This window comes from Mus pahari, chromosome 10, assembly GCF_900095145.1.
Source record: "Mus pahari chromosome 10, PAHARI_EIJ_v1.1, whole genome shotgun sequence".
NCBI classification, from domain to species: Eukaryota; Metazoa; Chordata; class Mammalia; order Rodentia; family Muridae; genus Mus; species Mus pahari.
This window is the reverse complement of record NC_034599.1, coordinates 108,811,481-108,823,801: the sequence shown is the minus strand read 5'-3', so window position 1 is coordinate 108,823,801 and position 12,321 is coordinate 108,811,481.

Sequence of the window (12,321 nt, the reverse complement as noted above, 5' to 3'; positions counted from 1 at the left end):
TCTGAACACCAGTGCCCAGAGGATTCTCTCACGCTCTTAACACACTTTCCTTCCAGCCTACAGTCCCAGGGGCTTTCTTCTGCATTTTCTTTGCACTTGTCTCTGTGCCTCTCCGTGGCTACCAAGTCTTCCTAGAGAAGAATCATAAAACCGAGAAGGTCCAGTGATGGGTTTGCAGTGGCTATGCTGCTGTCTATTCATGGATAGCATCATTTGATAATGTCTGGCTCCCCCTTAGACTCTATTCTTCTGGACCTGTCCATGCTGGAGTCTGCTCACTTCTACTCCCCGAGATCTGGCAGCAAGAAGACTCAAAGTGTCCTCAAACCCAAGGGCTACTCTTAAGCATCTCTCCTACTTCATCTTTCAGTAAGATTTTAAAGTGTAAATGTAACCAACCTGAAAGGGATGAATGTTTTCTAGAGACATTGTTTCCCTCTGGATGGCTACTGGAGCATTGAAACAATGAATCCACAGGAACAGGCATTCCCCCAGGAGTCTCACACTGACAGAAGGAAAAGGCTGAGGCAATGGTGCCAGGCAAGGTGGGAGCTGGCTTCTTGGAAGGAGAGTTCAACGTGTCAGCTCACCTTGCAGAAGAGAGTAGGGCAGAGATGGTGATGGTGGGTGGGACCAAATCCTGACCAGGACCGCTGAGGATGGACTGAGGGTGGCAGTTGTCACTCAACCTTTGTTCCTCTTCCCCGTGTGACCCATGACTTCTGTCTCTGTCTCTCTGTCTCTGTCTCTGTCTCTTTCTCTGAGTGTGTGTGTCCCTCCCTCCTTCCCTCCCTCCCTCCCTCCTTTCACTATTACTTTTAGCTGGTTAGTATTGAGGATGGGAAGCCAAGCCAAACCTGACTCCTGAGGCCCGCCAGAGCCCAGGCTCTGACTTTCACAGCTCCTTTAACAATGTTGACTGTTATCCACCTACTGAAAGTCACCTCCTCCCATCCTCAACTCTACCAAAGTCTCTGTCTTAGGTCCAGTTAATTAGGATAGCTGGTCTGTTATCTAATCCCAGGTCCTGAGGATAGAGGAGTGAACCAGACACCCAGTGATCTCATAAAGCTTACATTCTAGCAAGGAAGCAGTGAATACGCAGGTAAGGTAGTAAGTTCTGTGATGTCAGAAAGCAAAGCCAGCCATAGTTAGATAAACGTGTAGTCTTCCTAGTTCAGCTCCTGAATAACGTTAATAAGTCATTGCTAAACTCCACCCAGGATGGCTGGCTGCTGTAAGCAGCAAGAACAGAAAGCAACAGAGGCTGGTGTTGAGGGGAAGGGTGTACACGGAGGAAGGCTGAGCTGAGAAACCTCCTATGTCAGAGAAATTCCATAGAGCATCGATTTGTTCCCTAGCAGGAGTTCACAAAGAATTTACACTGTGCTCTGGAACCAGAGTCGTGTAAGAAGGGACATTTCAGTCTCTTCAAAATCCATCTTCACCTGCCAGCTTTTTTCGGGTGACTCTTTTTACACTATAAGGTGCTCACTACAAAGACTTACAACTGGACAGACTGCTGACAATGAGTGACTATTGAATACTCAGCCCTAATGGAGATATCGATGCCACCCCTGCCAGGGCTCCGCGGCCATCCAGGAAGGGGCTGGAGAGAACTGAAGAGTCACAGGTGCAGGAGTTCTGGAAAACAGGTATGACTGGCCATCACACCTAGGAATTTGTACCAGCTGCACAAGATCTTATAGGACTGGGTTTACCAACATTCTGCTGTGGATGGGAAGGGGGTCGCAAGGCCACACCCCTCCTTGAGTGGCTATTAGCAGTTAATGATTGAGGAGAGAAAGGAAGATTTTCTTCAGTGGTATAGCTAATTAGTAGGTTCCTGTCAGTAACTCCTCACTCAGATTCATGTAAGCAGTCACTAAATTCCTTAGGCCAACACACACACACACACACACACACACACATGCATGCACATACACAAACATATACACACAGGCACGCACACATGCACATACACACACATGCACACTGACATGCACAAATGAAAAGGCCATAAAAGCAGAAAAGAGGTTGAGAAGAGGGAATCCACAGAAGAGGGAGACTAAGAGAAGGCAATTGGGAACTAATGTGACCAAAATATCAAATCTATTATGTACATGCTATGAAAACATCAGAGTGAAACCCATTGTTTTATTTAACCAATATATGCTAACAAAAATATTATCATGAACAGGGTAAGAGGTTACCAGGTTACCCATAGGACAACGGAAGCTAGGCACATACAGTCTCACAGCCTGACAGTTGCCCATCATGTACATCAGGACTCACAGCCGTATGTTTACTCTCATTTACTCTCAGACTCCTTCCTTTATTTTGAACCACAGAATGGCAACTCTTGCAAACTGTACTCCCTAGGGTCTTTTATGTCATTCTACTTGCCCAGTTTCAGCTGGTGGGAGGCCTGGCAGTGGACCACAGTGTGGGTGGAAGACAAAGCTCTTCCCCAGCTCTTTTCCTACTTTACATCATGTCTCCAGCCATAGCTGAGCGGTTCAGACTTTGTCCACCAGACCCAAGATGGCTCATCTCCCCACCAGGCTCCCTATAGACTGCTTCCTCCCCCCCCTCTTCCTCCTCCCTCCTCCCATCCCCTTCCTTCTCCCTTCTCCCTCTTCCCCCTCTCTCTTCCCCCCTCCATCCTCCCAAAGGATGAAGTTGTTGGCTCACCATTCTGCTTTGTTTCTTCAGTCCCTTGGATACTTTATGAGGTGTGCCTACTCCATTTATTCTATTAAATTACTTAGAATAGATTCTCTTTTCTGGATGAACCCTGACTGGCACTCAAGCCCCAGGCAAATCCCCACATGTGATGAGAGCGATTTACTTCACAACATGCCTCAACAGTTACCCACAAACGAGAGATCAATCCAATTCCAAAACCTAAAATTACAATGTCTGTGTCTTGACTAAAGTCTCAGAGAGGCTGTGGACAAATGAGAACACTGCTCAACATGTGACAACTCCACCCTCAAGCCATCACGAATGAAACTGAGCCCCAAGCTGCTCCCCCAAACCTGTGTTGATTCGCCTACCTTCCTGGAACGTAACTAACACAAGGAGAGAAATTACTTCTGCAAATTGGCCGCTGACTTCAACACATACATCTTGTTGGACACACACATGCATACCTTTTTAAAATGTGATTAAACACCTTTAAGGTTAAGTTCAATGACACGACAATAAAATCTACTGTGTTTTATTGCAATTCATCAATGTTATTTGTCAATATGAACTAATGCCATATTTCCTGATGGATAGTTGAAATCCTCGATGAATTGATTTAAAGTAGTTAATCTCAAAACAAGCAACAAAATACAAAATAATTTAACTTCAAGAATATAAGAAAGCAAAAGAAAGAAGAGAAAATACCGGAACAAAGCAAGTAATAGTTGAAGAAGATGGATTTGGATTCTAAATTATTAATAATTACATTAAATGTAAGTAGGCCAAATACTATGGATAATTGTTTGGACTGTTGGACTGCATAGACAAGTAAAATCCTCTTATGTCCTACTTATAGAAAGCACAGCCATGGGGACAGAGTGAATCTCATAGAGTGTGACAGGGTACTCATCCAAAATCTGCAAAACTTTATTGAGATCAGTTGCTGAGGGCCTACGTTAACAGACTGACACATCCTATCCTAGGATTCACAAGAACAAGCTAAAGAGGTGAATAAATGCTCCAGGGAGAGCCCCCTCTGCTTCTGACACTGGCAGAACATCTGGAAGTCACTCTTAGGTCATGATTGATTCCATAGGGGGAGCATCCACTATGGAGGGGTGTCAAGATGAAACCTATAGACTGGAAAGTCTTTATAAAGTTCACAGCAGAGGAAAAGCAGACAACTCCAAACAGGAAAGCGGCTTCAGAGAAAGAGGAAGCAGCTGAAGAAGCAAGGGAGGGAACAAGTTTCTATTCACCTCCCACCGACGAACATGCGTGTCTCCGCCCTGACAGGAGAGGGCGCCCCGCAGCTGAGAAACCCGTGAGCTGGCCAAACCCTTCCCTGCTTCCTCCCTGCTGATCCTATTAAGTCCCCTTAAAGATGGACCGCACGCAGCACCTGTATAAAGAAGCCCCTGTAACAAGAGAAACGGAAAGAAAATCATTTCCCATACAGTAAGAATACTAATAGAGGAAAGAGAAGGAAGAGGATGAAGGAAAAGGAGAGGAACACAGAATGTAACACATTTCAATCTGAATGGAGGGCAGTAATGAATGTTTGAAATGCGCATGAAACACTCCAGTAAGAAATTCTGAATACTGCTTGCTGAGCCCTCTGGAGCAAGCAGAGCTGCCCCAGCAGGCTGCTATCCCAGGGAGACCTCCATTCTCTCCCTTTCTCTCCACCCACCCTCATTAGACCTGTGGATCCTGAACCATACAGGTAAGTTTCCCTTCCCCCACCCACCTACCCTGCTTGCTGGGTCCTATAGATAGGCACAGCAAGCTGCCCTGAGCAGCCTGCGAGCCCAGGCAGATCTCTCTGCCCACCTTCATCTGCAGCTCCTGAACCATACAGACCTGAAGATCCAGAAACACAAATCCCAAGGATACTGATCAGAGGCGAGCCACACCGGGACCATCGAGGTTAACCCTCCTCCCAATACCTACCACAACATGTTAGGAACATCCAGGGACCAAAGCCATCCAAATGGCTAAGATCCTTGAAAGAACACAATCAACAAATACCAAGGCGATGATGTGACACTTTCAGAGCACAGCTACCCCTCTACGGCAAGCCCTGGCTATCCTAACACAACCAAAGCACAAGAAAATGACCTTAAATCCAATCTTATAAAGATGATAGGGGCCTTAAAAGAGGAAATGAATAAATCCCTTAACAAAATATAAGAAAATACAATTGAACAGTAGAGAGAGGTCTTTAAAGAAGATACAAATGAATCCCTTAAATATATATATAGGAAAATATAATTAAACAAGTGAAGAAAATAAATAAAACTGTACAAGACCTGAAAGTGGAAATAGAAGCAAGAAAGAAATCACAAACTGAGGAAATCCTGGAGACAGGAAACCTAGGAAAGAGAACAGGAACCACAGATATAAGCATCACCAACAGAACACAGAGATGGAAGACTCTCAGGCGTAGAAGATACAATAGAAGAAATTGACACATCCGTCAAAGAAAATGTTAAATCTCAAACACTCCTGACACAAAACATCCAGGAAATCTGGGATACCATGGAAAGACCTAACCTAAAAATAATATGTGAAGAGACTCAGCTTCAACGCCCAGAAAATATCTGCACCAAAATCATACAAGAAAACTTTTCCAACCTAAAGAAAGAGATGCCTATAAACATACAAGAAGTTTATTGTACTGACTGGTTTTGTGTATCAACTTGACACAAGCTGGAGGTATCACAGAGAAAGGAGCCTCACTTGAGGAAATGCCTCCAAGAGACCCAGCTCTAAGGCATTTTCTCAATTAGTGATCAAGGGGGTAGGGCCCATTGTGGGTGGAGCCATCCCTGGGCTAGTAATCTTACATTCTATAAGAGAGCAAGCTGAGCAAGCCAGGGGATGCAAGCCAGTAAGTAACATCCCTCCATGGCCTCTGTATCAGCTCCTGCTTCCTGACCTACTTTGAGTTCCAGTCCTGACTTCCTTTGGTGATCAACAGCAAACAGCAATGTGGAAGTGTAAGCTGAATAAATTCTTTCCTCCCCACCTGCTTCTTGGTCATGATGTTTGTGCAGGAATAGAAACCCTGACTAAGACAAATTGGTACCATCATAGTGGGGTATTCCTGTGACAACCTGACCATGTTTTGGGGATGACTGTGGAAGCACTTTGGAACTTTGAGCTAGAAGATGGGATGTTAAGAGCTCTGTGAGGTGTTCTGTAGGAGCTTGGAAGAAAAATGCAGAAGATGGAGGCCTGGTTTGTGAAATCTCAGAGGGAAAACTAAAGACTCTTATCAGGGCCATTGTTCTTTTGATTGAAAAGATTCTGTGGTTTTGGTTAGCTGGGGCTGAAGAATCAGCTGTGATTAACAAGATACCAGAACTACTAAAGTGAAAACTTTGCATTACTGGGACTATTGTTGCTGGTTAGCTGGAGCTAAGAAATTAGCGGCGATTAAGAATAGACCAGCAGCATCACTGAGGTGAAATCTTCTGGGAAGTGTTTTCTGAGAGCACAAAGAAACTGTGTTCTCAAGGTAGCCAAGGCTGTACCTTGTGCTGAAGCAGGACTTGGTAATGTGTAAGAGTCACCCAGGTGGTACTGGCTTTGAAGGCATTAAGGGGTCATGCAGAGCAGCTGAGGCTTGGCACTGTGAGAAGCCGTGGAAGGTCATTGATGAAGGTGCAGCCTCAGTTGTAATTGATGGCTCAGGATTGAAGGGGTCATGCAAAGGAGTTGAGGCTTGGCACCATGAAGAGATCCTATTGGTGAGAGGCTATTGGTGAAGCCTAGTTACAGCAGTGTTTTTGGAGATGCCAGTACTATGAGATGACCACCAAGAATAGCTGCAGCAGTGGAGTACAGGCATCTGGAGCCTAGAAGACAAGGTGTGTACTACAAAGGGCAGAGCTGGAGAAGTGACCAAATCCCTTGGATTAGCCCAGAAGATCATGAGTGGATCCCAGGCATTGAACAGTTGGAGTTTGATTTTGCTTTTGATTCTGACTGTGACCTGGTATGTTTTCCTCTTGAAGGAAGAAAGTATTTTAGTGGAGCCCACAGTTAAGAAACTTTTAATTGTAAAAAGACTTTGGATGTTAAAAGAGATTGGATATTTTTAAAGGGGTTGAAATTTTAATGTAGAAGAATTTGCAAAGACTGTGGGACTTTTAAAGTTATTTAAATCTTGGGGATGAATGAGAAAGTAAGGGTTAAGGCTTAATAGTGATGTGTTTGTGTGTCAAGTTGACAAGGAGTCAATTGTATTGACTGGTTTTGTGTGTCAACTTGACACAAGCTGGAGGTATCACAGAGAAAGGAGCCTCACTTGAGGAAATACCTCCATGAGATCCAGCTCTAAGGCATGTTCTCAATTAGTGATCAAGAGGGGAGGTTCCCTTGTGGGTGGTACCATCTCTGGGCTGGTAGTCTTGGGTTCTATAAGAGAGCAGGCTGAGCAAGCCAGGGGAAGCAAGCCAGTAAAGAACATACCTCCATGGCCTCTGCATCAGCTCCTGCTTCCTGACCTGCTTTGAGTTTCAGTCCTGACTTCCTTTGGTGATGAACAGTATGGAAGTATAAGCTGAATAAACCCTTTCTTCCCTAACTTGCTTCTTGGTCATGATGTTTGTACAGTAATAGGTACCCTGACTAAGACACTTATATAGCACCAAGTAGACTGAACCAGAAAAGAAAATCCTCTTTCCACATAATAATTAAAACATAAAATCTACAGAAATAAGTAATTCCATACAAGCAAAAGCAAAGGAAGCACACACACACACACACACACACACACACACACACACTACCACCAACTGCAAAATAAGTGGAAATAACAACAATCACTGGTTATTAATATCTCTCAGCATCAATGGACTCAATTCCTCAATAAAAAAACACAGGCTAAGAGAATGGATGTGAAAACAGGATCCATCATTCTGCTGTACACAAGAAACATACTTCAGCAATAAAGATAGACATCACCTCCAAGTAAAGGGCTGAAAAAAAAACATGCAAATGGGCCCAAGAAATAAGCTGGAGTAGCCATTCTAATATCTAATAAAATAGATTTTCAACCAAAATTAATCAAAAGCGATAGGGAAGGACACTCCATACATATCAAAGGAAAAATTTTGCCAACATGCTATGTCAATTCTGAACATCTATGCCCCAAACACAAGGGCACCCACATTTGTAAAAGAAACATTGCTAAAGCTTAAATCAAACATTGAACCCCACACATGGATAGTGAGAGATTTCAACACTCCACTCTCATCAATTGACAGGGCACCCAGACAAAAACTAAACAGAAAATTAAACTAACAGACATTATGAATCAAATGTACCTAACAGACACCTGTGGAATATTTCACCCAAACACAAAGGAATATACCTTCTTATCAACAGCCCATAAATCCTTCTCCAAAATTGGCCATATGGTTGGTTACAAAGCAAGCCTCCACAGATACAAGAAAACTAAAATAATGTCTTGTATCTTATTAGATCACCATGGATTAAAAGTGGACTTCAACAACAGCAGAAACACCAGAAAGCCTACACATTCATGGAAACTGAATAACTCTCCACTCAATGCTCTCTGGATCAGGGAAGAAATAAAGAAATTAAAGATGTTCTAGAATTCAGTGAAAATAAAAGCACAATAGGCCCAAATTTATGGGACACAATGAAAATTAAAGAAATCAGTAGCCCTCCTCATACAAATGATAAACTGGCCAAGAAAGAAATTAGGGAAACAATGCCCTTCACAGTAGCCATGAATAATATAAAATATCTTTGTGTAAGTCTACCCAAGCAAGTGAAAGCTCTCTATTACAAGATCTTCATGTCTCTGAAGAAAGAAATTGAAGAAGATATCAGATGATGGAAAGATCTCCCATGCTTATGGATTAGTAAGATTAACAGAGTGAAAACATCCATCTTACCAAGAGCAGTCTACAGATTCAATGCAACCCCCATCAAAATGCCAACACAAGTTTGTATAGATCTTGAAAGAGCAATTCTCAACTTCATATGGAAAAATAATAAGCCCAGGAAAGCCCAAACAATTCTGAAACAATAAAAGAACTTTGGGAAGAATCATCATGCCTGACCTCAAGCTCTGTTACAAAGCAAAAGTGATAAAAATCGCATCGTATACGTACAAAAACAGATATGCTGATCAGTGGAATTGAATAAAATACCTAGAAATAAACCCACACACCTATGGACACTTGATTTTGATAAAGAAGTCAAAACATACAATGGAAAAATGATAAACAATTTCAACAAAGTTGAAGATAAACATCTTCTACAAATGGTGTTCAACAAGTGGTGCTGGTCTAACTGAATGTCTACATGTAGAAGAATGAAAATAAGTCCATATTTATCACCCTGCACAAAACTCAAGTCCAAGTGGATCAAGGACCTCAACATAAAACTAGATACACTAAATCTCATAGAAGAGAAAGTGGGAAATACCCTTGAATACATTGGACCCAGGAGACAACTTCCTGAACAGAACACCAATGGCTTAGCCTCTAAGATCAACAATTGATAAATGGGACTGCATGAAACTGCAAAGCTTCTGTAAGACAAAGGATATTATCAATAGGACAAAATGGCAGCCTACAGGTTGGAAAAGGATCTTTGCCAACCCTACATCTGACAGAGGGCTAATATCCAAAGTTCATAAAGAACTCAAGAAGTTAAACACCAATCACTCAAATAACCCAATTAAAACATGGGGCACAGAGCTAAACAGAGAATTCTCAACAGAGGAATCTCGAATGGCCAAGAAGCACTTAAAGAAATGTTCAGAGTCCTTAGTCATTGGGGAAATGCAAATCAAAACCATCCTGAGATTTCATCTTACTCCAGTCAGAATGGCTAAGATCAAAAACTCAAGAGATAGCACATGCTGGGGAAGATGTGGAGCAAGAGGAACACTCCTCCATTGCTGGTCAGAGTGCAAACTTACATAACCACTCTGGAATTCAATTTGGTGTTTTTTTCAGAAAATGAAATAGTTCAAAGCCCAGCTATATCCCTCCTGGGCATATACTCCAATGATGTTCTACCATCCCACAAAGACACTTACTCAATGATGTTCAGAGCAACTTCATTTGTAAGGACCAGAAACTGGAAACAACCTAGATGTCTCCCAACTGAAGAATGGATAAAGAAAATGTGTTACATCTACACAGTGGAATACTATTCAGTGATGAAAAACAAAGACATTATGAATTTTGAAGGCAAATGGATGGATCTTGAGAATATCAACCCGAGTGAGAGGTAACCCAGTCCCCAAAGGACATGCATGGTATGTATTCACTTATAAGTGAACATTAGTCATAAAATACAGGATACCCATGCTACACTCCATATACCCACGGAGGCTGGACAGCAAGGGAGGTACAAGCAAGGATGTGTGAGCCTCTCTTAGAAGGGGAAATGGAATGGTCTTGGAAGGCAGATGGAGGGAGGGAACTGGGTAGGAGAGGAGAGGGAGGGGACTGGGTGGGAGAGGAGATTTGAAGGAAGTGGGGCAGGGGCTCTGGGTTAGGTGTGGGGATGGTCAACAGGGATGGTCAGATGGCCATGAGAATGAATGGAAATCTGCAACTGATAAGGGTTGGGTTGGAGCATCTCCAGGAAGAGATGGAGACCTGGGATGGTGAAGCACCCAAGAATCAATGGGATGGTCTTAGCTGAAACTCACAGCTGTGGGGATATGGAACCTAAAGAGATCCCCTCCTGTGGACAGGCAGGAACTCCAGTGGAGCTATAGGGACACCAACCCACCCACAAAACTTTCAGCCCCAAACTTATCCCATTTATAAGAAATGCAGGGACAAGTGATGGAGCAGAGACTGAGGCCAACCAACAACAGGCCCAGCTTGAGATCCATCCCATGGGCAAGTACCAATCCCTGACTCTATTAATGATGCTCTGCTATGTTTGCAGACAGGAGCCTAGCATGGCTGTCCTCCGAGAGGCTCCACCCAGCAGCTGACTCAGACGCAGATACTCACAGCCAAACAGTGGATGGAGCTTGGCGACTCTTATGGAAGAATAAGAGGAAGGATTGCAGCCCCTAAAAGGATAGGAACTCCACAGGAAGACCAACAGAATCAGCTAACCTGGACCCTTGGGGCTCTCAGAGTCTGAACCACCAACCAAAGAACATAGATGGGCTGGACCTAGGCCTCCCCACATATATGTGGCAGATGTGCAGTTTGGTCTCAGTGTGAATCCCAAACAACTGTACCCAGGGCTATTGCAGAAGCTGTTACCTGTATGTGGGATAAGTCCTTGTAACAGCTGGGCTGTCCTTTCTGACCTCACTGGGAGAGGAAGCTCCTAGTCTTGCAAAGGCTTGAAGTGTCAGGGTTGGGGAATACTCAGGGGGACCCTACAAACTCAGAGGAGAAGGGAAGGGGTGATGGGGGAAGGGTTGTGGGAGGGGGTGACCAGGAGGAGACAGTGAGCGGAATGTAAATTAAGTAAAAAATTAATTAATTAATTTAAAAAGAAATTCAGAATAAAATGGTCAGAAAACAGGAAGAGGTGAACCTGAACATCATTAAAAAAAAATGTCAGATTAAACCACAAAGTCCCCAAGTGAAAATTCACTCGATTAAAACTAAATCAAGGGACACTAAGAAGATGAGGAGAGCCTGCCTTGAGAAAGGCGGCGAAACAAAGGAGCCGAGGACCTCAGAACAGGCACTATTAGAACTCAGGAAGAAACAGAAATGGTGAGAGAGCTGGTGTAACCCTGTCTCGAAAAACAAACAAACAAACAAACAAACAAAACAAAACAAAACAAAACAAAGAAAGATATAACCCACAGAAGCAAAGGGAATGTACTCTATGCGCATGCGCTGGGAGGCGGCCACGCCCAGGGCTGTCAGCCTCAAACTCATCCTGTAACAGGAATTATCATTCCCAACCTGTAAGGACTCACAGGAACAAACACCTCCGGGCTTCAAAGACAACCAGAAATAATGACGTGCCTCTCCGTGAAAGAGCCAGTCAAACTTGAAAGTGACAGAATAGTAGGTCTGCGGCAGACTTTTCTAGAAGAGTAATGGGGAAAGTCACTCCCAGGAGCAACATTTTCTTGAAACTTAAGAAAGTGTCAACTGAAGGTTGTTTTTAAAAATACAGTCAGAGCTTTTGAACCAAAGAGACTGAAAAATATGTTGAGACAGATGCTAGCTGAAAGAGCTCGCAATCTGTGAGTTTTCAACAATTCACCAGAGGGTGGCCATGACATTGTTGGTCAAGACAATGTTGTCATTAAGTCCTTTGGTCCATCCATCTGTCTGTATGTCTTTCTTACTTATTATCTATCCATCTATCCATTTCTCTACATGTACACAGTGGGAAGAGAACTGGTTTTTGTTGGTTTTTTTTAAGATAAATCTTTTATTTTTAAATATTATATATATATATATATACAGTATTCTGTCTGCATGCATGCGGGCATGCAAAAAGAGGGTACCAGATCTTATTACAGATGGCTGTGAGCCACCATGTGGTTGCTGGAAATTGAACTCAGGACCTCTGGAAGAACAGCCAGTGCTCCTAACCGCTGAGCCATCTCTCCAGCCTGATAATTGGTTTTTGAAAGTTGTC